A 27,208-nucleotide genomic window follows, 5' to 3' on the forward strand; every position below is an offset into this window, starting at 1 on the left:
CATACCAAAACAGCCTCCTGACCAAACATGACATCACTGTAAAAACCAGCTCACACTCTAAGAGGTTCATAAGCTAGCATAGACCGCTCTGATGAATCTCACACACACTCAGCCATGCTTATTGTGATTGGCTCCATTGTTGGGCTTGAGCTCTCAGCAAAATTAGATATCTAACCATACTGATCACTGTCACACTGGACACATTCTGGCCTGTCACTTCAGGGAGTGGTGTGGACAACAGGCATTATAATCCATGTTTAGACACAGTGTTCTATAGCCGTAGTCCTATTAGTGATTTCTTGCTGTGAAACTGTTAGTTATTTTAATCGTAGACCTTTACATTGACTCTGTTATAGAGGAATAAATCTCTAATACTGAAACAGATGACTTCAGGCTTTGTCTATTTCTACCTCCTGGTATTATGTTTTAAAATTCACTTATTTTTATAAAATAATAAACATTAGAGCAAAATTGGGAAATAGAGGCAAGCTGAAAAATGAACTGCAGACAATAGAAAAAATAAAAAATAAGAATGACCCACTTTCATTGAAGAATGACACTTGGCAATATTTCTTAGTTTTTCTTTCTTGTGTATAAGATTAAAATGGAATATTCATATATATTTTGATGTCTTTTTTATTTTACTTAACAGTATTTATTAAATATTTTTCTATGTTATTACAGAGACAATTCTAAATCAGCATCTTAAATAATAGCATACAATTTAATATGAAAGATATAGTATGGTTAAATATAAGGTCTACTGGAAAGTTCTGTCCGTTTCTATCACAACAAGTTTCGACACGTAAGCACATGTTTATTTGGCGCATGTGTGCCTCTCTATTTTTATCACTTAATGTATACATACTGACGTAGCAAATTAACTAAAACAAAGTTGATTCACGTTAGTCTTATGTGTGAAGCGATAGTGTACCCATGGCTACTGATAAAGTTCATTTACGCCACTGTAATTTTTACGAATTTCAACAAGGAAGAAATGCTACAGAGGCGTGTCTGTTGCATCCACCATATTCCCCAGACTTAGCACCCTCTAACTATCACTTGTTTTTGTCCTTACAAAATTTTTTGAAGGGCAAAAAATTCAAAAATGAAGAAGATATCAGACAAGCACTGGTTCAATTTTTCGCATCAAAAGATAAAACATTTTTCAAAAATGGAATATACAAGTTGCCCTCACGCTGGCAAGAAACCATTAATAATAATGGCAATTATATTATTTAATAAAGTTTATTGATGGTAAGAAAAATTTGTATTTTGTTTTATTCCAAAAATAGACAGAACTTTCCGGTAGACCTTATATTTTGATTATCTCTTCTTTTTTGCTACTGTTAATTGCACTAGAATATCTTTGTACCTGAAACATTTTATTCTGTTTAAGATTAAGTCCTTAAAATAGCTTTTCAAGTATTCAATTACTGGAGCAAAAGATACAAATATTCTTAAGTTATTTTGCTAAATCTTTTCAACTGGATGAAGGCCACCTAATGTCAAGACTCAGAGAGGCTCAGACAAGTTCATTTGTCCCATCGAACACTAGGACAGAGCCAAGCATAGATTTCAGGTTTCTTGACAGCTAGATCTGGTCTCCTGACAAATTTGAGAGATTGTACGTATAGTGAGGAGAGAACTATGCCAATTTTTAAAATATGAATCTGAGCAAATAATCTGAAACTGCTTTGCTGCTAAATTAAGGCAATGAGAGTACAAGCTGTGCTATGCCTGGTACAGCTGTTATTTGAGATCATGAGGTAGAATCTGACTAGAGAGGTCACTTCCTCATTTTCTTTTTACTTCCTCTCTCAATTAGTTCAAAAGGATTGAGCCCTATGGAGCGGTCAAGCCAGTTGCTATCATACTTGGTGTGGTGATTCAAGTGCGATAGTATTGCAGTTCATAACTGCTCCCATCTATGTGATCCCGACTGACCAATCTTGGATAGGACACGTATTATTATATTTATGCCACAGGTGAGAGAGCAAGGCCAGTGAGGTGAAATGCCGCCTTCCCCAAGGACACAGCTGGTAAATGGCAGAGCTGGCAGTAGGATCTGTGGCTTCTGCTTCCCAAGCGTTTTACACCAAAAGCATCTATAAGAACAAAAATTGGTCCACACTTTCAAGATAATTCGAAGGTTTCATTGAGAATTTGGTGGTTTGGATTTATCTTCATAAAAGAAAAACACAGGGCACTTTTCCAAGAGGAGAATATCCAATGATGAAATGTGTTTGTTCTGAAGCCGTACTGCAGGAAACACGTGAGAAAGCAAGTTTGTTGAGCTCTAGAATTTGGTGTGATGGCTTCTAATAGTCTGCAAGTGTGAGATACTGGATGTGTCTTTGGTGAAAACATGCTGACCTCCATAGGCGCTGGAGAGCAAGTGTCACCTGTGACGGGAAGGAGGCTCCTGAGAGGCAGGTCTCCGGAGGGCCTGTGGGCTTCATCTCACATACCTGTAATGGGAGCAGCAGGTGACTGGTTGTCACTTACTGTTGACTTCAGCTGACAGTTCCATGTAATGGGGGAATGAAGTTTAATTGCCTGTAACACCAGCTCTTTCCTTGCTATGGAGGAGGTGTGATTCTGTGAAACTCTGTGTGTGTGTGTGTGTGTGTGTGTGTGTGTCTGTATGTCTGTGTGTCTGCCTATCTCTGTCTCTCTCCCTCTAATGATCCCCCTGCTATTTCTTCATTTGGATTATACTCATTAACTGGCCAAAACCTTATATGCAGCCCATAGTTATGCAATAAGGAGTAATTTTAGTTTAGTGCAATTTAACGTAGTATATGCTGGATTATTCTTCAAAAAACTCGCACTAAGAAATATATATCTCTGGACCAATATTTCTTACAGCCATGGTCTGACAGAGGCCACATGATGGCTAAATTCAATATGTGCAAAGATGAAGATGCCTCAGACACACTGGTCCTTGTGTGACACACAGGACCCACATAGGGGCCTTGGGTTGCCTCTATTTTCCAATAAGAGGTTGATTAATTCACACAGATGAAAAAAATGCAACATCCACATATCACAGAAAGGAAATTTAGGAAGATGAAGTTCAAGGTTAGTTTGGGCTTGAAATTCTGTGAATTTCAGGTTACAGGATATCAGTTATCCTGAAAGCCTAATATGATTTATTTAGAGAAGCCTATTGTCTACAGGATGGTTTGTATACAGTGTGGTAATTCCTTTATAGATGTTGTGTTGGGAAGTTTTAATATATGCCAAGGGAAATATACTTGGGATAATATTTTCTGGTAAGTGTTGGGAGGGGAGTGGGAATCACTGATTCAGAGCGTCTTAGCCGTGTAGTTGTTAAATCATGCACATCTGCTAAGTAATTAGCATGCTGTGGGGCAGGAGGTTCTGGAAGGAAACATCACAACTCCTCGCTATCCAACTCCTTTCTGAATACACTTCTGCTTTTTTGAAGACACAGAGCAGAGAACATGGAAGGCCAGGTAGAAACATTTAGGGTGAGCTAGTATCTTGCCTTGGCCAATATCCCTTGCAGGGTCTTCTCTCTGCCCCAGTTTCCTCAGAACATCATTGGCCTGCTTCTCACCCCTGGCGCTCACCCCTCAGCAAAACACACTCTTCTTCAAAAAGCAGGTAGTTAACACTCTCAGTATTTACTCTACAGTTTACACATTATTTTATTTGGCCTTCATGGCAATCCTCAGAGATAGGCACTATCATGCCCAGTGTATAGAGGGAGAAAAGACTGCTCAGAGAGGTCAAGTGGCTTGCTCAAGGCCACACAACTAATGAGCATTAGAGCTAAATTTCTAGTACGCTATCTATTCCATTCTAACATACCTCAGAGGCGTGAGACACTTATTTCAAGAGGAGTCCTTTTCACGGGGCTTCTTAACATTTATATGCATAGAAATTATCCAGGGAACCTGTTAAAAATGCAGATTCTGCCTGGCCTGTGGTGGCGCAGTGGAATAGAGTGCTGATCTGGAATGCTGAGGTCACTGGTTCAAAACCCTGGACTTGCCCGGTCAAGACACATACAACAAACAACCAATGAACAGCTAAAATAAAGCAACTACATATTTCTCATACCCTCACCTTTCTCTCAATAAATAAAATCTTTAAAAAAATGCAGATTCTGATTCAGTACAGTTTGGGATGGGGCCTGGCACTGTGCACTTCTAGCAAGTTCTCAGCTGCCGCCAGGCCCTGGGCCACAGGTTGAGTAGTGAGAGTCTAGAGCAGGGGTCCCCAAACTTTTTACACAGGGGGCCAGTTCACTGTCCCTCAGACCATTGGAGGGCCGGACTATAAAAAAAACTATGAACAAATTCCTATGCACACTCCACATATCTTATTTTAATGTAAAAAACCAAAACGGGAACAAATACAATATTTAAAATAAAGAACAAGTAAATTTAAATCAACTAGCTGGCCAGTATTTCAATGGGAACTATGGGCTTGCTTTTGGCTAATTGAGATGGTCAATATCTGGTTCCATATTTGTCACTGCTAGCCGTAACAAGTGATATGATGTGCTTCCGGAGCCATGATGCTTGCATCCCACATCACCGGAAGTAGTACTATACGTGAGCGACTCCACGCTTTGCGGCGCCACCACATACAGTACTCTCACTGACCAATGAAAGAGGTGCACCTTCCGGAAGTGCGGTGGGGGCCGGATAAATGGCCTCAGGGGGCTGCATGCGGCCATAGTTTGGGGACCCCTGGTCTAGAGCATTGATTTGCTGGGAGACAGGGGTACTGTTGATGGCCGCTTTAAAGCATTCTTCACAGGAGAAATGGGGTGCTTCTTCCAGAGGAGGTGTTGCCTGTACTTTCCTTCTAGAAGCCTCACAATGCAAGCACACTGTGTGGGAATGCCCAGGAGACTGCCCCTGTCTTCCAGGATGTTCAACTCTAACGCAAAGGAAGAGATCCTTAGTGCTTCTATTTCAGGTGAGAGAACTGGTCTGGGCAGATCTCTCTGCAACCACACCACAAAGACAGCCATCAATTCTAATTTTTCATAAGGCAGACCCTTCACATAATTCATGGTTCTAATATGTGTTGCTGTTAAATTATTTACCATATTTCTCACTCCATAAAACACACTCCCCCCCCAAAAAAAAAGTGAAGGGGAAAATGCCTGTGCATTTTATGGAGTGAAAAATATGGTATTTTATTAAATATTTTAATATACCATTTGGTTCAGAATATTTTTTTTCTTATTTCCCTCCTTAAAACTCTAGGTGTGTCTTATGGTCAGGTGCATCTTATGGAGCAAAAAAAGACGGTAATATCCCTTTTGCTTTGCCAATACAAAACATGGGACCAAAAATTTGTTACTGAGCTTTAGGGAGGGAGTGGGAGGAGAGACCTGAAGGAAGTGGCAGGGTCTTAGGAAATGCAGAGCTCTTCACGGGGTCCCTTAGAGCAGTGGTCCCCAACTTTTTTGGGGCCACGGACCGATTTAATGTCAGAAAATATTTTCACAGACCAACCTTTAGGGTGGGACAGATAAATGTATCACATGACCGAGACAAGCGTCAAGAGTGAGTCTTAGACAGATGTAACAGAGGGAATCTGGTCATATTTTTAAAATAAAACATTGTTCAGACTTAAATGTAAATAAAACAGAAATAATGTAAGTTATTTATTCTTTCTCTGCGGACTGGTACCAAATGGCCCACGGACTGGTACAGGTCCACAGCCCAGGGGTTGGGGACCACTGCCTTAGATCATCCGAGAAGGAAACACATCATGGTCCCGAGATTTCCTGAGGAAAACCATTCACAGTTTTCTTCACCACTGTTTGGTCTCTTTCTTTATCTAAATTATTTTTAATTTTTCTTTAATTTTTTGATATGGTCTTTCTGGCAGTCCTTTGGCATCTGGGTACAATTTGCCTTCTGTTTTCTTGTGCCTTCTTCCTATTGTCAGTGTGTGTATGTGATGCTTTGTTATGGGTGATATGCCTTTATTATTTATGCCTTTCCTTTGTTGATGGCCTTTGCTTAGTCACCCTGCTTTTCTCTGGTGTGTTCTTTGATCACACTCTATTTCCTACAGCCCCATTGCCCTTTCCAATTCCTTTTCCTTTCGGTCTTCTCATTTGTCAAATGGGGATACTTTAGACTCTGTTTCAGGGAGTTCAGAGAGTTGCTGAGAAGATTAAATGGGATAGTGCAGATGGAGCACTTAGCAAATGACACTCAATAAATTGTGACTGTTTTCCTAGTTCTTCAATGTAGGTTCAAAATTATCCAACGGGCCCTGGCCGGTTGGCTCAGCGGTAGAGCATCTGTCTGGCGTGCGGGGGACCCGGGTTCGATTCCCGACCAGGGCACATAGGAGAAGCGCCCATTTGCTTCTCCACACCCCCCCCCCCCCACCTTCCTCTCTGTCTCTCTCTTCCCCTCCTGCAGCCAAGGCTCCATTGGAGCAAAGATGGCCCGGGCGCTGGGGATGGCTCCTTGGCCTCTGCCCCAGGTGCTACAGTGGCTCTGGTCGCGGCAGAGCGCTGCCCCGGAGGGGCAGAGCATCGCCCCCTGGTGGGCAGAGCGTCACCCCTGGTGGGCGTGCCGGGTGGATCCCGGTCGGGCGCATGCGGGAGTCTGTCTGACTGTCTCTCCCCGTTTCCAGCTTCAGAAAAAAAAAAAATAAAAAAAATAATCCAACGGGAGTATTTTGGATTGAACTAGCCCTCATTAGATTATGTCACAAATGTCTTTAATCCTAGGGTGGACCTGGGGTTCTTTGGGGTTTTGGTGAACCCAAGAATGGACCAATTAATTCCCACTTCCTTGAGAACTGTGACCTAAGTGTGTTTTGTGCAAACCCTTCAGCTGGATATGTCATCAATTGATAACATCTGGGTTCAGGCAAAAATATGCAAATAGATTAAGAGAAGAGAAGAGAAGGAAAATACAGTGTGTCCGTAAAGTCATGGTGCACATTTGACCGGTCACAGGAAAGCAACAAAAGACGATAGAAATGTGAAATCTGCATCAAATAAAAGGAAAGCCCTCCCAGTTTCATACCTATTCAGTGCAGTTCGATGTGGGCTCACGCACAGATTTTTTAGGGCTCCTTAGGTAGCTATCCCGTATAGCCTCTACAGACTCATCACTGACTGATGGCTTACCAGAACAGGGTTTCTCCACCAAACTGCCAGTTTCCTTCAACTGCTTATCCCACCGAGTAATGTTATTCCTATGTGGTGGCGCTTCGTTATAAATGCACAGATATTCACGTTGCACATTGGTCACGGATTCAAACTGAGCAAGCCGCAGAACACACTGAACTTTCCTCTGTACTGTCCACATCTCGACTGGCATGGCCATGGACTGCTCCGCTGTATACATGGTGTTACATCATCATCCGTGCATGCGCACATGCTGCCACATCATCCTACAGAAACTGGGAGGGTTTTCCTTTTATTTGGTGCAGATTTCACATTTCTATCGTCTTTTGTTGCTTTTCTGTGACTGGTCAAAAGTGCACCATGACTTTACGGACACACTGTATATGGAGACCAAAGTCCTTTAAACAGAGTGGCATTCCTGGCACATGCTGTGTATAGCATACATGCTCACTTATAATTGCTACCATTTAACCAGGGCTTACTGTGTGCCAGGCACTGAGCTAACTAATTTGCATACATTGTCTTTTTTCACTTTCTTAGCCATTCTATAATCTCTTCTATCTATGGTCAAAAGAGATCACTGGCCACTTCATAGTCAAAGTGTGGAGAAATAGAGTTCCCCCACCTCCTGATGAGAAGAGCGTCTAAGTGTCATTGTAAGTGGAGGGATAAAGTGAATTTTTGAAATCAGTTTGGAACAGTCTCCATAGTATAAATAATACGGAAGATCACATATTTCCCTGGAGTAATTTCTGTGCCCAAGCAAAAGGGAGTCAGGTGGCAAGTGCCTCCTAGTATCTTGAGTCCCTTTTAATACAGTTAAGAGTCCAAGAGGCAAAACTGAAATGTGGTTCAATTGTTTCATATGCTCAGGAGCTATATTGTAACTCTTTGGGGAACTTTGTATTTTCTGAATTCACCTGGGTTCTCCTGTTCAAAACAAGCCCCCAGCTAAAAATGGTACTTTTCTGTTATCTCGAAGTTTTGCCAAGTGCTACACGGTTAGTGTGGTAACCAAAGCTGTAAATATTCAATACTTCCACTGGCCTCTTCAAGGGAGAGAAAATGAGTAATAAATCCTCCCCTTCTAAAAGTAAGTAAGGCCACAGCTTACCAAATCATGAAAAGGGCTGAACAGTATTCATCAAAAGGTGGGATGTTTTGTATTGTAGGAAGGAAGATGATAAAATACGAATCCTTGGAAGACTGGACATGGTTCATTATTTTCCATCTGTAAGCCTTCCATATTTGGTAGTAATAAAACAGTTTTCATTTGAAATATATTCTAATATATAAAAAAGTGAGTCAATTAAAAGGTAAGCAAATGATAGAAGTGATCTGTGGATAGGGCAAAAATCTTGAAGGTGGTATGTGAATGATTCCAGATAGTGGAGCCACATGTATCAAAGCTTAGGGAGGCAATCCTTCATGCAAAGTGAGAAAATTCAGCCGGAAAGAAGAAGTAAGTTGCAGAAAGTATCAGATCGAAGAAAAGAGCAGACCTGGGCTACTGGCTCAAAATTCACCCCTCCCATACGCTACTACACACCCCTCCACACTCCTTGTATTTTATAATTTTATTTTTTACTTTTAAAAATTTTATTAAACTTATTGGAGTGACATGGGCGACTCATTCCTTTAAAATCAACAACCTGAAATGGACAAAATTACTTACAGGTGCAAACACATTTAATTAGGAAATGTTATAAAATGAATACTATTTCCTCTCATTTATAATTAAGCACCTTCCACACTTGGTGATGAAAATATTGATTATAATTGCCATACAAAGAGTAACATGCACCTAAGTATTTGGGGGAGTGGCTTCATAATTTTTTGTAGATTCAGACTGTAAATAAGAAATATCTTTGAGGCCCTGGCTGGTTGGCTCAGCGGTAGAGAGTTGGCCTGGCGTGTGGGGGACCCGGGTTCGATTCCCGGCCAGGGCACATAGGAGAAGCGCCCATTTGCTTCTCCACCCCCCCTCCTTCCTCTCTGTCTCTCTCTTCCCCTCCCGCAGCCAAGGCTCCATTGGAGCAAAGATGGCCCGGGCGCTGGGGATGGCTCCTTGGCCTATTCCCCAGGCGCTACAGTGGCTCTGGTCGCGGCAGAGCGACACCCCGGAGGGGCAGAGCATCGCCCCCTGGTGGGCAGAGCGTCGCCCCTGGTGGGTGTGCTGGGTGGATCCCGGTCGGGCGCATGCGGGAGTCTGACTGTCTCTCCCCGTTTCCAGCTTCAGAAAAATACAAAAAAAAAAAAAAAATCTTTGTATACAGCTGAAGTTGGTAATATACTGGGACAAATCTTCAGACAGATAATTACCTTATAAACACATACTTGAATATCCATATTGGGTTAGAGAGAGATTTATTTTTTTTTCATTAATTTTAATGGGTGACATTAATAAATCAGAGTACATATGTTCAGAAAAAACATCTCCAGGTTATTTTGACACTTAATTATGTTGCATACCCATCACCCAAAGTCAAATTGTCTTCCATCACCTTCTATCTGGTTTTCTTTGTGCCCCACCTCTTCTCCAACCCCTCCCATCCCCTCCCCACCCCCAGTAACCATCACACTCTTGTCCATGTCTCTTAGTCTCATTTTTATGTCCCACCTATGTATGGAATCATGTAGTTCTTAGTTTTTTCTGATTTGCTTATTTCACTCCGTATAATGTTATCAAGGTCCATCCATGTTGTTGTAAATGATCCGATGTCATCATTTCTTATGGCTGAGTAGTATTACATAGTATATATGTACCACATCTTCTTTATCCAGTCATCTATTGAAGGATTTTTTGGTTGTTTCCATGTCTTGGCCACTGTGGACAATGCTGCAATGAACATGGGGTTGCATGTGTCTTTACGTACCAATGTTTTTGAGTTTTGGGAGTATATACCCAGTAGAGCAGTGGTTCTCACCCTTTCTAATGCCATGAACCCGCAATATAGGTCCTCATGTTGTGGTGACCCCAAACCAAAAAATAATTTTGGTGGCTACTTCATAACTGTAATTTTGCTACAGTTATGATTCGGAATGTAAATACCTGATATGCATTATGTATTTTCCGATGGCTTTGGGCGACCCTGCTGGGGTTGCGACCCACAGGTTGAGAACCACTGCAGTAGACGGATTGCTGGGTCATATGGTAATTTTATTTTTAATTTTTTGAGGTACCACCATACTATCTTTCATAATGGTTGTACTACTTTACATTCCCACCAACAGTGAATAGGGTTTCTTTTTCTCCACAGCCTCTCTAACACTTGTTATTACCTGTCTTGTTGATAATAGCTAATCTAACAGGTATGAGGTGGTATCTCATTATAGTTTTGATTTGCATTTCTCTAATAGCTAATGTAGATGAGCATCTTTTTATATATCTGTTGGCCATTTGTATTTTTTCCTGGGAGAAGTGTCTGTTCATGTCCTCTTCTCATTTTTTTATTGGATTGTTTGTTTGTTTGTTGTTGAGTTTTATAAGTTCTTCGTATATTTTGGATATTAGGCCCTTATCTGAGCTGTTGTTTGAAAATATCATCTCCCATTTAGTTCACTGTCTGTTTGTTTTGTTGTCAGTTTCTCTTGCTGTGCAAAAACTTCTTAGTCTGATGTGGTCCCATTCATTTATCTTTGCCTTCACTTCTCTTGCCTTTGGAGTCTAATTCATAAAGTGCTCTTTAAAACCAAGGTCCATGAGTTTACTACCTATGTTTTCTTCTATATACTTTATTGTTTCAGGTCTTATACTTAGGTCTTTGATCCATCTTGAATTAATTTTAGTACAAGGGGACAAACTGTAGTCAAGTTTCATTCTTTTGCATGTGGCTATCAGTTTTCTCAGCACCATTTGTTGAAGAGCTTTCTTTTCTCCATTGTGTGTTCTTGGCCCTTTATCGAAAATTATTTGACCATATATATGTGGTTTTATTTCTGGAGTTTCTATTCTGTTCCATTGTCTGAGTGTCAATTTTTCTGCCAATACCAGGCTGTTATGATTGTCATGGCTCTATAATATAATTTGAAGTCAGGTATTGTAATGCCCCCAGCTTCGTTCTTTTTTCTTAGGATTGCTTTGGCTATTCAGGGTTTTTTATAGTTCTATATAAATCTGATAATTTTTTGTTCCATTTCTTTAAAAAATGCCATTGGAATTTTGATGGGAATTGCATTGAATTTGTATATTGCTTTGGGTAATATGGTCATTTTGACTATATTTATTCTTCCTATCCAAGAACAAGAAATATTTTCCATTTCATTATATCTTTTTTGATTTCCTTAACAATGCTTTGTAGTTTTCATTATATAGGTCCGTTAACATTCTTCGTTATGTTTATTCCTAGGTATTTTATTTTTTTTGTTACAACCATGAAGGGGATTATTTTTTTGAGTTAATTTTCTGATGTTTTATTATTAGCATATAGGAAGACAATGGACTTTGTATATTAATTTTGTATCCTGCAACCTTACTGTATTGGTTTATTGTTTCTAGTAATCTTTTTGTGGAGTCTTTGGGGTTTTCGATGTATAGGATCATATCATCTGCAAAAAGTGAAACCTTTACTTCTTCTTTCCCAATATGAATGCCTTTTATTTCTTTTTCTTGTTTGATTGCTCTGGCTAGAACTTCCAGCACCACGTTAAATAAGAGTGGAGAAAGTGGACAACCCTGTCTTGTTCCTGATTTAAGGGGAAAAGTTCTCAGTTTTATGCCATTTAATATAATGTTAGCTGATGGTTTATCATAAATGGCCTTTATTATGTTGAGATATTTTCCTTCTATACCCATTTTGTTGAGTGTTTTAAACATAAAATTGTGTTGTATTTTATCGAATGCCTTTTCTGCATCTATTGATAAGATCATGTAGTTTTTGTTCTTTGTTTTGTTGATATGGTGTATTACGTTAACCGTTTTACGTATGTTGAACCATCCTTGTGATTCTGGGATGAATCCCACTTGATCATGATGTATTATTTTTTTAATATGTTGTTGTATTCAATTTGCTAGTATTTTGTTTAGTATTTTAGCATCTGTATTCATTAGAGATATTGGTCTGTAGTTTTCTTTTTTTGTGCTGTCCTTCCCGGCTTTCGGTATGAGGGTTATGTTGGCCTCATGAAATGGGTTTGGAAGTACTGCTTCTTCTTCAATTTTTTGGAAGACTTTGAATAGAATAGGAACCAATTCTTCTTTGAATGTTTGATAGAATTCACTAGTATAGCCGTCTGGCCCTGGACTTTTATTTTTGGGGAGGTTTTTAATAGTTTTTTCTATTTCCTCCCTGCCTATAGGTCTGTTTAGGCTTTCTGCTTCTTCATGACTTAGTCTAGGAAGGTTGTATTGTTCTAGGAATTTATCCATTTCTTCTAGATTGTTGAATTTGGTGGCATATAGTTTTTCATAGTATTCTACAATAATTCTTTGTATACCTATGATATCTGTGGTGGTTTCTCCTCTTTCATTTTGGATTTTGTTTATGTGAGTCCTTTCTCTTTTTTCTTTGGTGAGTCTTTCCAAGGGTTTGTCAATTTTGTTGATCTTTTCAAAGAACCAGCTCCTTGTTTTATTAATGTTTTCTATAGTTTTTCTGTTCTCTATTTATTTCTGCTCTGATTTTTATTATTTCCTTTCTTCTGCTGGTTTTGGGTTGTCTTTGTTCTTCTTTTTCTAGTTCCTTAAGATGTGAAGTTAAGTGGTTTACTTGGGCTCTCTCTTGTCTGTTCATATAGACCTGTAGTGATATGAACTTCATCTTATTACTGCTTTTGCTGCATCCTAGAGATTCTGTTGTGTCGTATTGTTATTTTCATTTGTCTGTATATATCTTTTGATCTCTGCGCTTATTTCTTCTTTGACCCACTCAGTTTTTAAAAGTATGTTGTTTAATTTCCACATTTTGCAGTTGAATTCTAGTTTCAAGGCTTTATGATCAGAAAATATGCTTGGTATAATTTTAATTTTTCTAAATTTGCTGATATTATTTTTGTGGCCCAACATATGGTCTATTCTTGAGAATGTTTCGTGTGCACTAGAGAAAAATGTATGCTCTGGCACTTTGGGATGAAATGTCCTGTGGATGTCTATCATATCCAATTGTTCTAGTGTTTTGTTTAAGGCCAATATTTCTTTATTGATTTTCTGTTTGGATGAATGATCTAGAGCTGTCAGCAGTGTATTGAGGTCTCCAAGTATGATTGTATTTTTGTCAGTTTTTGTTTTTAGGTCAGTCTGTAGCTGTCTTATATATTTTGGTGCTCCTTGTTTTGGTGCATATATAATAAGAACTGTTATGTCTTCTTGATTCAGTGTCCCCTTAATCATTATGAAATGACCATTTTTGTCTCTGATTATCTTTGCTGTCTTGTAGTAAGCATTGTTAGATATGAGTATTGCTACACCTTCTTTATTTTAGATGTTATTTTCTTGGAGTATTGTTTTCTAACCTTTCACTTTGAATTTGTTTTTATCCTTGTTGCTCAGATGTGTTTCTTGTAGGCAGCATAGAGTTGGATTTTCTTTTTTAATCCATCCTGCTACTCTGTGTCTTTTTATTGGTGAGTTCAATCCATTTACATTTAGTGTAATTATTGACACTTGAGGGTTTTCTATTGCCATATATTGCTTTCTGTTAGTTTTGTATCTTGTTTGATTCTTCTCTTTTGTTTTCCTATCATTTGTTTTTGTTTGGTTGTAATCCATACTTCTTTCCTCTTATTTCTTTTTTCAAGTCATGTGCTTCTGTGGTGGTTTTTTCAGGGGTGGTTACCATTAAGTAATGGAAAGGATCCTACCATGCTCATTGTAGTACACTATCTTATGAGTGCTTCTGCACTCCATCCTCCTTTGCTACTGTTAACCTTCATCCTCTCCCCTTTTTTGTTATTATTGTCACAGTTTAAATTTGATTTTATTATGTTCTTGGTGGAGCTTTTACTTGTAGTTTTGTTCTGTTTTGTTCTTTGTACCTGGCTGGAAAACCCCCTTTAGTATTTCCTGAAGTGGGGGGTTTTTGGTGATAAATTCCCTCATCTTTTCTGTGTCTGTGAATGTTTTTATTTCTCCTTCATATTTGAAAGATAGCTTTGATGGGTATAGTATTCGTGGCTGGAAAGTTCTCTCTTTCAGAACTTTAAATATTGGGGTCCACTCTCTTCTAGCTTGTAGAGTTTCTGTTGAGAAATCTGATGATAATCTAATGGGCCTTCCTTTATATGTTGTATTCTTCTTTTCCCTGGCTGCCTTGAGAATTTTTTTTTTTATCATTGGTTTGTGCCAATTTCATTATGATATGCCTTGGAGTAGGTTTGTTGGGGTTAAGATAACTCGGTGTTCTGTTTGCTTCTTTAACTCAAGGCTTTAGTTCTTCCCATAGGCTTGGGAAGTTCTTGTCTATTATTTGTTTGAATATGTTCTCCATTCCATTTTCTCTCACATCTCCTTCTGATATACCTAATATTTTTATGTTTCTCTTTTTGATGGAGTCAGACAATTCCTATAGGGCTTTCTCATTTTTTTTTAAATTTTGTGAGTCTCTCTCCTCTTCTCTCTATTGTGCCTCTAGTTGCCTGTCTTCTATGTCACTAATTCTCTCTTCTATCTGGCCTGTTCTATTAGCTAACTTGTTACCTCATTTTTCAGTTCATGAATTGAGTTTTTCATCTCTGTTTGATTCCTTCTCATAGTTTCAATTTCCTTGGTAATATAGTCTTTCTGTTCATTGAGTTGTTTTTTGAGCTCTCTAAATTGCCTTTCTGTGCTTTCTTGTATATCTCTGAGTAATTTTAGAATCACTATTTTAAATTTTCTGTTATTTAACTCCAAGTTTTCTAATCTATTAAAATTTTTTTCTATAGATTTTTTCCTCATCTATCTGCGCTACATCTCTGTCTTTTGTATCCATGATATTTGATTTCCTTTTCCTTAATGGCATCTGAAGGTGGTTTTGTTAATAACACTAGTAAGAACTGATAAAGAATAAAAATTAATAGAAATATTATTATTATTTTTCTTTGAGAAAATACTGTGAAAAACTGAGAATTATATTGTGCTAAATGGAACAAAAACTACCTAGAACAGGGGGCCTGAGTTGGGGAGAAGTGACAGGGGAAAAAAAACATGGTAAAGACCCACAGAATGGTATAAGAAAAAAATTTGGATCAAGAATAAAATAGTTTGCTTGTAAATGTTGGTCAAATGAGAGATATAGTGAAAGAGACAAGAAGAAAACAAGAAAAAGAAAAGAAAATACTATTGTGTTAAGTGGAACAAAAACTACATATAATGGAGAGCCAGGGTTGGGAGGAATGCTATTGAGTTAAAAAGTGAAGTAAAAAGCACACAATATGCCACAAAGAAAAAATTTGAATCCAAAATAAAATAATTTGTTTGTGAGTGAGGATCGAATGAGAGGAAAAGTGATAGAGAAAAGAAGAAACCAAGAGAGAGGGAAAAAAATAAAAAGAAAAAAAAAGGGAGAGAGTTAAGGCTTTTGGAATGTAACCCGCATAGAGAGAAAGAAAAAAGAAAGAAAGAAAAAAGAATGGGAAATGTAACACCTATGGGTAATGAAGTTCAAGATGAAGAGAAAGGAATAAGATGAAAAGAGGATAAAAGGACCAAGGTGGAAGAAAAAAAAAAGATAAAAAAATGAAAGAAAAAAAGTGGAAAAAGTTATAAAGACTATGGATTATTCTTGATTTTGAGAAGCTATTATCTTCTTCCTTTTTCCTTCTTCTCTCTCTTCTTGATAGGTGGCACTGTACTCCAGGCTCTGCCCCTGTGGCACACTTACGTAGAGATTTGCAGTTGATGTGACACTATGGCGATGACATATACTAGGCTTCAGTCTCGTTGGTAGTTGGGGCTTGTTAGCATTTGCAGGCTCCAGCACTGGGAGAGTCTGTTTTCCTGGAGCCTCTCTCCAAGTCTCTTCTTCCTGAACCACAGCCTGGTGACCCAGCTGTGAAGTTGCCCCTGCCACTGCCTGGAGAGTAAGAGGCCCTAAGAGCTGGTAAATCCCCACTCTATCCCCACTCAACACAGGGCTCTGGGTAAGGCTTTGCCAGCCAGAGCCTCCAGTGTAATCAGGCAGGGCTGGGAGCCAATTGCTCTCAAGGTGTCTTTCTATAAGCCTCCAGGCATGTCCAGTATGCCTCAGCATTCTGTGGGACAACTCTCCCCAGGCTTTCTGTACTTTGTAACCCATATTGGCTGGCAGGAAGATGCCCTAGTCACTGCCTGCAGAACAGGAGGTTTTAAAAACTGCCAAGTCCCTCCTCCAGGCTTTTTTTTTTTTAATAGCACAGCCCTGAGTATGAAAGCTCTGCCAACCAAAGCCACCAGCTTAAGCAGGTAAGGGGGCAAGTTGACTTCTGTTTAGGCTTCTTTCTAAGGTTCCCCGGGTATATCTAGTTAAATTTACCTTAGTGTTCCATGGGATTGCTCTCTGCAGGCTTCTCTCTTGTTAAAAAGCCTACAGCCTAGCCTGCCCAACTTCTGCAGTGTTCTCTGAGGTCTGTTCCATAGGAATGTTTTTTACCCTGTATAGGTTGGCAGGAAGTTGCCCCAGCTACTGTGTGCAGAGCAAGAGGCACTAAAAAATATCACGTCTATCCATCAGGTTCTGTTAGATCACTGACCTGAGAAAGATCTTGTCAGCCAGAGCTGCTGACAGCGTAAGCCAGTTGGGCAGTGAGCAGACTGTAGGATAAGCTAATTTCAGCGATTGGATCCATGGATCTGCTCCAGAGACTGTCTGAAAACTGCCTGCGTGCCCCTCCCCCGAGCACTTGAGTAATTTTTCTTTCCCAGGAATGTGCTTTGTTAGCCTGTATGGCTGGCGGAGGTGCCCCTCCCGCCCAGAGAGGTTTGGGCATAGGGAAGTCAGCCTTCGCGCACTCCTCGCCCGCTATTATTCAGGAAGCAGGGATTACACTGAGACTCTGGTCGCAGCCCATGCAGAAGGCTACTGCTGACAGTCTCTGACCCTGCCCCTCTGTCCAGGAATACAGGTGCCCACGCCTGGGGCGCTAGGAGGAACCACTCGCACACTGTTCCTCGCCGCCCAGGACATCGAGAGTAAAGAAGGCAACTGCTCTCCCACCTCTGCTGGGGTCCGCCACTGGCATTAGCTCTGCGTGGGCTGAGCCATGGGCACACTCTCTCCTTGGTTTTAACATCTCTGCCCCAGCCCAACTCTTTCCACGCCCCCAGCCCTCACTTTCTTTATTTCCAAGTGAAAGCAGCCCTTGCTCAGGTCAGTGAGGAGGGCGGAGTGCTCCATCTTATTTCCTTCAGGGTTGATTATATATTTAGCTATTGTTTCGCCCAATCGTACCTTTGTTCAGTTTATGTATATTTCAGATGCTCTTGGGATCGTTTTTCTGTCTCTAGTTGTTGAATTTGTTGAAATTTCAGGGAGTGGCATCGGGAACCCTCCTCATGGCGTCATTTCTCAGACGTCACTCTAGAGAGAGATTTCTAATCAAAGATTATATATGTGCCCTTAAAAATACATGAAGCTAAATAATTTAAAACATATATGGAATGAAACATATAATTAATTAAAATATATATGGAATGATGTATGTAGAATCTGTGCTGCATGCTGTAAACCTTGAAAATACTATGTTAAGTGAAAGAAGCCAGTCACAAAAGGTCACATATTATTTGATTTCATTTATATTAAATTTCCAGGTAGGGGCCCTGGCCGGTTGGCTCAGTGGTAGAGCGTCGGCCTGGCGTGCGGGGGACCCGGGTTCGATTCCCGGCCAGGGCCCATAGGAGAAGAGCCCATTTGCTTCTCCACCCCCCACCCACCTTCCTCTCTGTCTGTCTCTTCCCCTCCCACAGCCAAGGCTCCATTGGAGCAAAGATGGCCCAGGCGCTGGGGATGGCTCCTTGGCCTCTGCCCCAGGCGCTAGAGTGGCTCTGGTCGCAGCAGAGCGACGCCCCGGAGGGGCAGAGCATTGCCCCCTGGTGGGCAGAGCGTCGCCCCTGGTAGGCGTGCCGGGTGGATCCCGGTTGGGCGCATGCGGGAGTCTGTCTGACTGTCTCTCCCCGTTTCCAGCTTCAGAAAAATAAATTTCCAGGTATGTAAGTCCATAGTGACAGATTATAGATTGGTGGTTGCCAGGGGTTTGGGGCAGGGGTGGGTGATAGGCAATGACTGCTTACTGTGTACAGGGTTTCCTTTTCAGGTGACGGAAATGTTTTGAAACTAGATACAGTGGTTGCCCAATATTATGAACATACTAAATGCCCTGAATTCTTCTTTTTTTCTTCTTCATTTTTTAAAAATTTTTTATTAATTTTAATGGGGTGACATCAATAAATTAGGGTACATATATTCAAAGAAAACATGTCTGGGTTATCTTGTCATTCAATTATGTTGCATACCCATCACCCAAAGTCAGATTGTCCTCCGTCACCTTTTATCTAGTTTTTCCGTTACCACCACACTCTTATCCATGTCTCTTGGTCTTGTTTTTATGTCCTACCAATGTATGGAATCATGTAGTTCTTGGTTTTTTCTGATTTACTTATTTCACTCCGTATAATGTTATCAAGATCCCACCATTTTGTTGTAAATGATCCGATGTCTTCAATTCTTATGGCTGAGTATATTCCATAGTGTATATGTGCCATATCTTCTTTATCCAGTCTTCTATTTTTTTTTTACAGTGATTAAGGCCTTTAAGCAAACTCTTGGCCAATATAGCAAGAATCCATAAAAGAGTAGTGTCCTTAACATGTTCACCAATTTCAAGTTGGCACTAACACCATTCCAAATCCCTGCAAATGCAACCCAACCCCAGTTCAGTCTGTTAGGAGCTGTCACAAGGAGCAGGAGTCCAGGAAAAGTCCACATCTAGGAAAAGTCCACATGGCACTGGAATTGTTGTCACAATTTTATACTTTGCAGCTCATGTCCAAGTCCCAATGACCGCAGCTTCTAGCTGGTAATGATTCAGGTAGACTGGAAAAGCCATCTGCAGCATGTGGGGAGATGGAGCTTCTGTTCTCCTCTGCCTGGAGAGATGAGACCAGGTTGCTTTTCCCTGGAGCTCTGCCACTGTGGCTTGGTAAAGAGAACCTTGAGATACACTAAGCTGAGTGGCAAAGGTAAATTCATAATAGAAGTTGGCAAAAGAGGGAAAGAGAGCTCTAAATTAGGAGTAGGTCCCAGCCTGAAATATGAGTGGGGCATTGAGGTAGGAGGAATAAAGGAAACACTATATATATAAGCAAAGCAGCATCTTCATTTTTTATGGTTAATTTTGTGCTATGTAAATATCACCATAATTAAAAACCCTCAAACACATATATAAACATAAGTATCTATACTTATGCACATGCCTGTGCATGGCATGCTTGCTTTTCATTAGTATAGTGTTTCTCAAACTTTTGGTTTTAAGGCCACATTATGTCCTTAAAAATTATGGAGGATGACAAAAATGTTTATTTATATGTGTTATATCTATCAATATTTATGATATTAGAAATCACCATGGAAAACATTCAAATATTTATTAGTTCATTAAAAATAATGTAAATGCATTACATGTTAACAAAATAACATATTTTATTAAAAATAATATTTTCCAAAACAAAAATATTTACTGAGAAGCAACTAATCAGCTCACAACTCAAGTAACTGCCCATGCCTTTTTCTGTGGGTCACCATACATCTCCTGAATGCAACAGAAATGCTTTATATATATATATATTACATATATCTATATCTATATATCCCATTTTATCACTGAATAATAAAATGATGTGTGTACTTGAGGTTTGAGATTTAATTGACTTAATATTTTTTACTGTTTCATCAAGGACATCCTTAAGGGAAACTGGTAATGCTTGTCCTGTGTGGTTGTGGCTGTAAATGCAATGCTTACTGGTCTAGCTTAGTACCACTGCCTGGATTCTTGCCAAGACTCTGGCACTTTGACCCACCATTACTTTTGTGCCATCAGTGTAAATGTCTACACAGTGAAAAGGGTAAATAATGGCTTCTGATTAGATTTGACTTCACGGACATTCCTGAAAGTGTCCCAGGGATTCCCTGGGGTCTGAAGACCGCAAATAAGGGCTAATGCCTCACAGTTAAGTACGAGACTTGTGAATTATGAGTATTTAAAACGTGCATGGCTTTTAAACAGGTTAGACCACTGTCTTAAAAGACAATAATTTTTACAGTGAAAATGAAGACAGGACCTTGTTTTAATCAAATTTTGAATTCTACCCCCAAATACACGCCCACCTCAGGCCTTTCCTGGACTTTTGCCCAGAATGCTTTCCTCCGGATATATGACAATGCCTCTACTCACCTCATCTCAGGCCTAGGCCTTGCTTAGCTATCACCACAGGGAACATTCTTTGGCTACCTTATCTGAAAGAATGCCCCGAAACACACACATACATACAACCACACAAACTATTATCCTTACCTGTTATTTTATTTTCTTAGTATTTATCCCTATTTCATATGTTATGCATTTTATTTATGTATTTATTTATTCAATTGTCTTATTATTTAGAAAACTTGTTTTATTTTCCCTCAGTAGAATATAAGCTACATAAAGGCAGAAATTTTCATCTGTTTTGCTAACAGCTCCTAGAATACTGTCTGACACCTGGATGATCAGTAAACATTTGTCAAATGCTGTTAAATATAGTAGAGCTTAAATTCAACTGTAGACATTTATCATGTCTTAACAAAACAGTGATTCAGAGACAGTTGCAACATGTAATCCATAAGGTAAACAATGGAAAAAGGAAAAAAGGTTTTATGATTCAATAAGTTTGTGAAACATCCCTCTTCCCCCCTTTCACACACACACACACACACATCTGCAACAAACTAACATAAAGTGTTTGAGAGGCCCTGTGATGTAGACATGTGTTTAAACATTATTAAACTCAATATTTTTCAAACTTTTGACTAGTGTTTTCTGGAACACCCTCTGGGAATTCCTTTCTTATTTATAACCTCCCTGATCTACCTTCCAGGGTGGTTGTGAAGGTCAAGTGGGATAAAAACTATAGATTTGTTATTATCCTGGGGAGCTATTCCAACAAAATGCATCTGAGTAGAAAATAATGTTTTATTTCAGAATTCTCAATTTTGTATGTTGGTAAAACATTTTGGTGATATGGAAGACTGAGAGAGAAGCCTCTGTTTTTGCATATATTTAAGGATATATATATATATATATATATACACACACACACACACACACACACACACACACACACACACACTTTAAAACAAGAGTAATTCCTTGTAATTCAGATTGCTTTTGAGTGGAGAGGTAGGAGCTAATCAGGACAAGCAGTAAAACTTATAATTTTGGAAGAGAGCTTGTGAAATGCTCTACTCCCAATGGTACCTTTCACAAAATCCATTAAACTCAAAGAAATGAATACTTTGTTTGCCTCAGCCATTACAGATGGTAAAGGAAAAAAGTCCCTATAAACTGATGATCTTAGTCCTCATGAAAAATTTTTAGTGTGTGCATTCTAGCTTTGGCAAAGTGGGGGTCTACCTTATATCTCTTAGGAAATTGTCAAGAGAGTGTTGCTGTAGGGATTCAGAACTCTCTGGATACAGGGTCACTTCTGGTCCTCTTTAAGTATCTTTTCCTTGTGAGCTAGAAGCTCAACTCAACTGTGGATGAGAAAAACCAAGCCAAGGAGGCAGTTACTTCTTTATAAGAACATGTGGTTCATCTTCTTGCTCAGGGCACCCTGCCTTCCTCCAAAGAATTCAAATCTTTTACACATCCATGCACTTTAAGAGTACAGACTACTCAACTGCCCTTCTCTTTTTCTTCTTCTCTTCAGCGGAATTTAAAGAGAAAATTCAGATCTCTAACCAGCTGCCCTGTCCTTGATGTCAGTTTGCATTTCTGTCCTCAGAGTTAATTGTCAATGCCTTGTGCCTCCAGTGACCTCAGGGACCATCTGATTGGCCATAGTGCTGACCCTTCCTTTGCAGAGCACAATTTCTGGGAACTCAGCAGGCCCTGCAGTGTCTTGCTTATGCGGCTATTGATTCCTAACCCTGCCTTACTAAACAGCTTGATCAGTCCCAGAGTCTGTCAATAACAACACCACTGCTGAACCCACACTTCCTGCTGAGTCCAGATCTCACAAAGTGTCTCAGGACACCTTTACACTATACCTAAGTAGATTGTATTTTCTGTCTTGAACAAGTGTATACACTAGGTAGGCATTCTTTCAGGTCCCAGTGGTTCAAAGTGATACTATAAAAGATAGGAGTTGTCTGTCCACCAAAAACCTTTAATTGTGCATTATTTATAACTCGGAGAAAAATTTCCTTCTTCAAATGATAGATTATTTATCTGACTATACTTGGTTACTGCACTCTAATGTCTCCATATGTTTAAGCATTAATCAGAGAAACTCAGGAAAAAGTCAACAGCCAAGGAAGGTCACTTTTGGGCTGTATGATTAGAGGGATTCTTAGAAGTCATGAATACAACAGTGACTGGGATTCCCTCATAAAGAACCATGCCTTTGGTTATTTTTAAATGAAAAATGTATAGGTCCTCTTAAAATGTAAATTACCTTGGGATCCCTCTTCCACATCCATATTCTTTTTAGGTTGACTCATTCTAGAACATTAAAGCTGATTGTCTAGAACAGGGGTCCCCAAACTACGGCCTGCAGGCCACGTGCGGCCCCCTGAAGCCATTTATCCGGCCCCCGCTGCACTTCTGGAAGGGGCACCTCTTTCATTGGTGGATGCATCCTGTGCTCCTGGAGTACTGTATGCGGTGGCACCGCAAAGCGCAGCGTTGCTCACGTACAGTACTACTTCCTGTGACGCGGAAGGCATGCGTCACTGCTCTGGAAGCACGTCATATCACTTGTTACGGCTAGCAGTGACAAATATGGAACCGGACATTGACCATCTCATTAGCCAAAAGCAGGCCCATAGTTCTTTGTTCCCATTTTGTTTTTTTTACTTTAAAATAATATATGTGCAGTGTGCATAGGGATTTGTTCATAGTTTTTTTTGTTTTTGTTTTTTACAGAGATAGAGAGAGAGTCAGAGAGAGGGATAGACAGGGACAGACAGACAGGAACAGAGAGATGAGAAGCATCAATCATTAGTTTTTCGTTGCGCATTGAGACACCTTAGTTGTTCATTGATTGCTTTCTCATATGTGCCTTGACCGTGGGCCTTCAGCAGACCGAGTAACCCCTTGCTTGAGTCAGTGACCTTGGGTCCAAGCTAGTGAGCTTTTGCTCAAACCAGATGAGCCCGTGCTCAAGCTGGCAACCTCGGGGTCTCGAACCTGGGTCCTCGGCATCCCAGTCCGTCGCTCTACCCACTGCGCCACCGTCTGGTCAGGCCATAGTTTTTTTTATAGTCCCGCCCTCCAACGGTCTGAGGGACAGTGAACTGGCCCTCTGTGTAAAAAGTTTGGGGACCCCTGGTCTAGAACATTAGTGATCACCTGGTCCACCCTCCATATGTTAGAGATGAAGACTGAAGCTGAGAAGACTGGAGTGTCTAGAGTTGGGTCTCAGCTGGTTAGTAGTAGAGTAGGGTTAGTACCCTGTGTCTCCTGCTCTTTTACAGGAAAGCTTTATGCAGCTTATGACATCCTGAGGGGACAACTTTCTTTTCAATGTGTCTACCTGTATTAAATTGTGTACCTAGAAATATTTCATGTAATGCAGTTTGATTCTTGTGTCTCTAGAGTCACTGCAGTTCTAGAGATGGCAGGCCTTGGTGTAATTATATATAAAACTTCCTCTTGGCTTTAATTCTCTTCCAAGATCCAATGGTCATTGAAAAACTAGTGTGTAAAGTGGTATGTTTGGCGTAGCAGCGATATTAGAAACAGAAGAATTATAATCATTGGCAGGCATTGAAGATCTATTTGTCAATTTCACTAAAAATTGTGGGATGGTGTCCAGCCTCACCCTTACCCACTACCATCAAATATAAAGAAGTGTCTGTGCACAAGGAAGGAGTCCTGGGTATCACGGAAGGAGGAGATAAAATTAAGGAAGGAGAGTGACATTTTAAAAGGCTGCTGTATGTGTAGGTTTGTCTGTGGAATCAGCATCAGCTATTGCCTGCTGTGGAAAAGCCCTGAGAAGTCTAAAGGAAGTTACCCCAGAGAGGAGCAGCGGCACGGCCAGGAGAAACCCTGCCCCAGTCTCTGTGGCAGTGTGGCTCATTAACATGGAGTGGGGTCAGAGAAATGTCTCGGACAGTTTTCTGTGATTCATCTCAGTCAAATCCAAAGAGATTTTGAGTTCTGAGTGTTAACTGTACATTTTTATTTCCATTAAAGGATTAAAATAGTCTGCTTCTAAAACCCAAGTCTGCCTCTTGGGGTTCTCTTGAGACAGGTTTCATAAGCAGACTTTTGGATGTGATTACCTTGTGGGGAATAGCAATTTCTACTGTTACTATGTCACAGAGCCGTTATTCTTAGATTTGATGGGTACTGCATTCACCTGGGGAGATTGCTAAAAGCATAGGCATCTGGGCCCCACTTCAGTTCTCCCTGGTCAGAAGGTAGCAGAATGGCACCGGGGTTGTTTATATTCAAAGGTTCTTCTTCACGCTCTTGAATCTGCTCCATGATTTTGATGTTCTCCTGTTTGCGGCCCATGTCAAAAGGATGTAGGAAAGAAGGATGGTTAGCAGTGATATGGCTTAAGTGCTGTGAGAGCATCTGTACCCAAGTTTCTCATTGATTCCTTTATAAACACTTATTGAGCACCTATTTGCTATGAGCACAGACTGTTGCTAGGTTTGGGGTTTATACTGGTGACTCAAGCACAAGTCCTGCCCTGAAGTTGCTCACAATCTCGGACAAGTAGCTCTGATAATGTCTATTTACAATTCAGAAATCTCTGGTACTGAGGAGTGTGGGGTGGTCAGAAGGTTCACAGGGAAAGGAATGTTAGAGCAGAGTTTTGAAAGAGGAATCACCCTTCTCCAGGCAGATGAGGGAGAGGGTACTGCTAGGTGTGGGAACCACCGATGCCAAGGCTTGGGGATTGAAAGGTGTGGGAGTTCACAACACTTCAGGTCCCCCTCCGGCTGAAACCCACTGCGGCTGTGTAGGAAGAGGAAAGCCTGCAAAAATGGGTGCACCTGCAGAAGAAATAGAGATTCAAGACCACAGACAATTGCGGGGGGTGGGGGGGGGGGGCTATTGCCAAGAAGGTAGATTGTGGAATTAGTGTTTTTAAAATTGGTTACTAGAATTTTGTTGTTAATTTCTTATTAACTCACAGAGTCCACAGGCACTAACACTCCCTCCGGCCCCTCTCTCTGATCTCCCTTTGTGATTGTTCATACAGTCTTTCTACTTTTTCCATAATCGCATCTTTCTTATTTCTCATGTGCTCTGTATCTGAGGCATTGCTTGCGCCTGCAGTTCCTATGATGCTTGAACCAACCCTGTTAAAAATGTATGTGCCCATCCTTTAAATGTTAATTTTAGGTTAAGCAGTAATGCCAAAGCTCCAGTGCTGGAATGGAAAATGCCAACTTTTACCCATCATACTGCCCTAGGAATGTAACTCAGATTTATTTTAAAGCTGTTATTTCTTTTTAATGTCAGAAAAACTTAACAAAGTTCCCTGTAGATTTTTAATTCATGGCCATCGAAGTCAGTCTTGATGACTGTTAGTTTTGTACTAGCTATGTATCTTCATCAGTAACAGCAGAAACAATACGGCACTGGTTCAAGGCATTGCACTTCCCAATATGCTTTTGTGTGCACTTTTAACGTGTTTTTTTACCAGGAATCCTGTGACCTTTGTAGAGTGTTATTGTTATTTTTCCCAATGTAATAAGGTTAGCAAACCGAGATCTAGCCTGATTAACAACGTACTACAGTGATTATGTCTTTGATGTTTAATATGACTAGTATTTCATGTGATTCTGCAGGTTGTAGGCTCTCCTTCCATTTAATACTCTAAATAATGGCATGACCAAAGCAGAAGCTTTAAGTGCTGGTGTTGGCTTTTAGTATTCATAATTAAGATAGCCTTTATTTGTACTAATAATTCAGTATTACGCCTCCCTAATAGATGTACTGAGCAAGCACCACAGTGACAAGATAAGTTGCCCTGTTTTATTCCATATGTCTGTGTTCTCACTATTCCATAGTTTTAATTGGTTCCCTGCAGAATAGCATTTACAGCATATGGTATGGAAAATGCTGACTGCTTTTGATACCAGGTAGTTCGTACTTATGGTGGCCCTGGTTCACTTAGCCATTAAACGTGATTAGGAGGTGATTTAATGCACTTTCTGGGTTACCTTTTCTTAACCTACCCACTGAGTGTTAAATGCCATCAACATAGTGTATCCAGTTGCCCGTTTGCACTGAGGCAGAAAATGAATACATAAAAGCTTTTACCGTGAGTCTGTGCTGCAAGATGCTGGCTCCCTCCCTGCCTCCTGCACGGTTTGCAGAGGCTCTGAAAGGCTGCCTGCAGTTGTGCTTCCTAAGAGGATGTGCTGCTTAGAGCCTGAAAGAGCCAGGAAGCACTACGGAGCCCTCCGGAGCCTTGTCTGGGAGGTACACCAGCGATGCTGGGAAAAGGGATTGCAGATGTGAAATGAGACTCACGGATGGAAGGGGGCAGCTGTATTTTGGATAGTAGAGCTGCTTTGGTACTTGGGTGGTTTCCTCAGGGAATGCTATAGCAGAGGGGGTGAAGCTGAATTATTAATATTGCTGAGTTCTTACAAGGCTTTCTTCTTTTTTAACCTTTATATTGTGGAACATTTTGAATACCTACAAAAATGGGGGAAAAATTGCAAAATGACCCTTCAGTAGACCATTGTGACTTAGTATATTAGATTCCTAAGGCTGCCAAAACAGAGTACCAAAAAAATGAGCGGCTTCCGCACAGAAGTTATTGTCTCACAGTTCCAGAGGCTCGAAGTCTGCGATCTGGGTGCTCACAGGGCTATGCTCCCTCTGAAGGCAAGAGGAACGGATCTGTTCCAGGCCTTTTTCCTAACTTCTGGCAGACTG

General features: G+C 40.4%; 1 protein-coding gene across 2 annotated transcripts in view; it reads left to right on the plus strand.

The window, feature by feature from the left end:
• The window catches only part of PRUNE2 (prune homolog 2 with BCH domain), a 285,127-nt gene that overhangs the window by 13,760 nt on the left and 244,159 nt on the right, over positions 1-27,208 (plus strand). The window lies entirely within an intron of this gene.

The sequence above is a fragment of the Saccopteryx leptura genome, chromosome 2 (genome assembly GCF_036850995.1).
Source record: "Saccopteryx leptura isolate mSacLep1 chromosome 2, mSacLep1_pri_phased_curated, whole genome shotgun sequence".
NCBI lineage: Eukaryota > Metazoa > Chordata > Mammalia > Chiroptera > Emballonuridae > Saccopteryx > Saccopteryx leptura.